At 36.0% G+C, this 4,297-nt stretch overlaps 1 pseudogene; it reads left to right on the top strand.

Annotated features, from left to right (window-relative positions):
* The first annotated feature begins 2,553 nt into the window (after nt 1–2,553).
* On the top strand, nt 2,554–3,186 carry LOC101592390 (annotated as a pseudogene).
* The last annotated feature ends 1,111 nt before the right edge of the window (nt 3,187–4,297 follow it).

Genomic DNA, 4,297 nt, shown 5'->3' with positions numbered 1-4,297 from the left:
TGCCTAAAATGGTTGATATTCAGACAGATAGTGAGGTTAAGCTTAACAGCCTAAGTTGTATGGTAATAACAATAAGCTTGTCTTCTGGAGTGTTAACAACCTAAGTTTGCAGACCAAAATCAGAGGAAAAAGAGGGCCTCAAAGAAAGCCAACATATTGGTCCTCACCTTCCAAGGTCAATTAAAACTCAGAACACATGAGAACTTGTACTGTAAATTCATGTAACTCGGTAGTGTCTCAAATTTTCTGATCAAGGAGATTATAGGCCCAAAGAAGAAAGTGACTGATGATGTAGACTGTGCATAAGTAGAGTCACATGGGGAGAAAACATTCTCTCTGGCTTTCACAGAGAGCACATTGGCCAAGCAATCACTGTGACTCATCCACATGCCTGACACTGACAAAGGTTCTACAATCTGTGATACAGGATCTCAGCATAAATCCTGAGGGGATTTCACTGATCTTATCAGATCCAAAAGCTACAACTCCTGTTGCATAGGTCCTGCTTTACCTTGGTCTGAACCATCCAGCAGAAAAGTATAAAAACTAAGTATAAGAAGTAAAGCTATGCTGTTATGTTGAGCTATAGGAGACTCAGGTCAACAATTTCTGACATTGCCAGTGAAGCGGAAGACCTAATACTATTATGGACTACTGGACTCTTTTAAAATATTTTGCTGAGTTAACACACCTATAATATTCAAATAATGGAACTTAACAAAAAAAAGGATAAAGATGAATGTCCTTTTTGTATCTGTGTATTCAAAATGGTTAGGATAGATATAGAGTTGCATTCTCTTAATGAATACAGGGATTTGTTGTAAGAGTGTTTGTAAATAGGATATCATGTCCACATCTTGTACAGCAGTTACCCACTAGGAAGAATGTATGCAATGTGTTAATTATTGAAACTGTCCTACCAATTTGGTTTGAAACTATTTCATTTCTATTTGTTTCTCAATAAAATTATGGAAATAAATTTTAGAGCAGAAATTAATGCTCTAATATTTTTAAGACCTGAGACAAAGAAACCAGTACAAAGTATTAATGAATCAAAGAGCTGGTCTTTGAAAGATTAAATAAAATTTGCAAATCCCTATTGTACCTCATCAGAAAGAGGAAAGAAAGAAATATAATTTTAACCAATAGGGAGAGGAAATAGGTGAAATTAATACAGATCTGTGGAAATTCAGAAGATGATTAATAGCTACTTTGAAAATCTTTGCTGTCATATAATTGAATACACAGAAGAAATGAATACATTCTAGAAAAATACAAATTATCAAAACTGAATCAAGACTATATAAAAACTCCAAATAACCTGGTATCAGCCAATTAAATTGAAAAGGTAATCAAAACTTTATCAACAAACAAAGCCCAGGTTCTGATATATTCACAGCTGAATTCTGCAAGAAATCTAGATAACATTTAATCCCAATACTCCTCACATTCTTCAATATAATGAAAAAGGAAGCAATACTCCCTAATTCAGTTCTAGAAACAAGTATTATACTGATACCAAAACCAGAGAAAGACCCAGCGAAAAAAAGAAAATCATAGGTCAATCTCACTCATCAACATAGATCTATCTTCAATAAAATACTAGCAAATAGAGTGCAGCAAGCCATCCAGGAAGATTATATACCATGACCAAGTAATATTTATCCCAGGGATGCAAGAATGGTTCAATATATGCAAATCTATACAAGTAAGACAACATATCTACAGAGTGAAAAATACAAAACCACATCATCATCTCAATAGAGCCAGAGAATGTCTTTTGCAATTTTCAACACTCATTCATGATAAGAACCCTACAGAAAAATGGAACAGATGGTCTATACCTCAGTCTGATAAAAATCATTGTCTCAGTTACTTTTCCCTCATTATTGGGACAAAATACATAACAGGCAAAATTAAGAACAGCAGAGATTTATTTAGCTCACAGTTACTCATCATACTCATCTGGCAGAGTGGTACATGGCAGACAACAGCAGTTCCTGGCCACAGAGGACAGCAAAGAGAAAAGGGAAGAGCAGCAGCTGTGGCAACTATCACATCTCTCTCCCTATCTTATATTATATTCAGAATACCCACCCCAGGGCAGGTGTAGCACTCACACTTTGTCATGGTTTGGAATTTTTGCAAGGAGAGCTATATAATACAGGACACATTTTATAATAGAATTTTATGATGAATCACCCAAAAATTACATACAACAAGTGCAAGATATCTATCCCCACACATAATGACTAAAGACTCCAGCAGACGGCCTAGATCCTCATATCCTGCAAAAGTCTAGCTGAAACCCTAGAGCTCATAACAATTGGTATGAATTGCAATTTATTAGGGGTCAGTTCTCAAACTCAAGTTAGAAGTGAGGTAGGCTGAGGAGATAGCTCAATGAGTAAGTGCCTGCCTGGCAAGCATAAGGTCCTGAGTTCTATCCCCAGTACTGAAAAACAAAACAACCCAGAAGGTTCTTATGATAGAAGTGAGATTTCAGATTAAGTGAGGCTGTCATTGCTGATTTGAACTCCTCAGAAGGGGAGAATGAATTTATCAGGAGTGAAAAAGTAGAGTTTGCTCAAAGTCTAAGAAAATAATAAGTCCAGCACTAGGGTTTCTTCCCCCAAATGCAAGGACCGCTTTGATGAAAAATCCAAAGATCACTCTAAAGACAAAGGGGGCACCAAAGCATCTAGTGAGAAGAACCGCAGCATGGATTAGAGTCAGAAGAGGCACAGTGCTTCCAGTGGAAGCAGCAGCACCAGGTCTTGGTCTGGCTCAACTTCTAGCTCAGGCTAGTACAAGCAAGGCTCAAGCAGTGGCTCCAGTTCTTCTTCGGCATCCAGCCACTCTGGAAGCTCTAGTACATCTCAAAGCTGCAGTTCCAGCAGCTCCTGTGTCTCACCAAGCCTTTCTGGGCACAGACATGCCAACATGTGGCACTCCCTCTCCAAATCCAAACCAACTAAAAGAGATGAAAAAGAGAGGAAAGAGTGAAGCCCTTCTCCTAAACCCACCAAAGTGCACATGGGGAAGATTATCAGGAATGTGACCAAGGACCACATCATGGAGACATTTTCTCATATGAAAAAACTACAACTGGAAAACACAGAAATACATGAAAAGATGTTCCACAGCATTGAATATTTGAGAAATACAAATAAAAACAGCACTTAAATGCCACCTCACTCCAGAAAGAATGGATATCATAAAGAAATCACTAATATCAAATGCTGGAGGGGATGTGCAGAAAAAGGAACCCTTCTCCACTCTTGGTGGGAGGTAAACTGGTACAACCAATATCAAAAGCAGTGTAGAGACTCCTGAAAAAACAAGGATTTGAAGTCCCATTCAACCCAGCTATTCGCTTTCTGGGTATTTTTCCAAAAGAATTGAAAATCATACCACAGTGATAAATATGCACCCATTTTTATAGTAGCATAATGTCATAGCTAATGCTCAGAAACAACGCAAATCTCATCGCATGAAAAATGAGTAAAAGAGATGTGGTATTTTTATACAATGGAATATTACTCAGCTATAAAGAAAGATAAACTTGAGACCTGTCTAGATTAGTGGATGCAACTGAGGCTATACACATAAGTGAAATAAATCAGACCAACGTATGTAAACATCATATTTTCTCCATAGTGTAAGAGCATGAAAGAATCAATAAAATCTGAAAGACACAATACATACAGTAAAAGGTAAAGAAACTTAAGATAAGGAGTGAACGATGGACATGAGGGAAAGGAGGAAAAGATAGCAAAGAAAGAAAAGGGGAAAAATGCAAGCATATATACACGATAGGTGAGAAAAGTGAAGTACCAATTTCTATCAGGTTTTTGAATGTAGCAGTTAGTGTTTAAATTTTTTATTGTGACTAACTCCATATGGTAATATCTATAATCTTGGCAACTACTTTAAGGACAACAATGTGCCATATAATAATCTCAGTTGAATACCTTTCATCTTACTCTTTTAAATATGTACCATCTTTAATGTCTTATCTATTATTATTATGCTCTCTTTAAAGTACATTAGACAATAAAAAGTAAAAAGCACATGGGAAAAATTAAGGTTTAGTGAAAGGAAGAATGAATGTTTAATTTTTTGATCAATCTTGCATATCTATAGCTGGTAGTCTGAGCAATAAATTTGACAATAACAATACATAATATAACAATCATTGTTAATATTTTATTCTTGTTCTAAAATTCTGCCCTAATTATAAAGTCTTATATTGTTTTATTTCCATCTTTGTTGTAGTTTTTATTTTTGTTTATCC

The sequence above is a fragment of the Octodon degus genome, unplaced genomic scaffold (assembly GCF_000260255.1).
Source record: "Octodon degus isolate 3935 unplaced genomic scaffold, OctDeg1.0 scaffold00024, whole genome shotgun sequence".
NCBI classification, from domain to species: domain Eukaryota; kingdom Metazoa; phylum Chordata; class Mammalia; order Rodentia; family Octodontidae; genus Octodon; species Octodon degus.
Note: the sequence above shows the minus strand (reverse complement) of the source record. Positions and strands in the feature narration are given on the sequence as shown.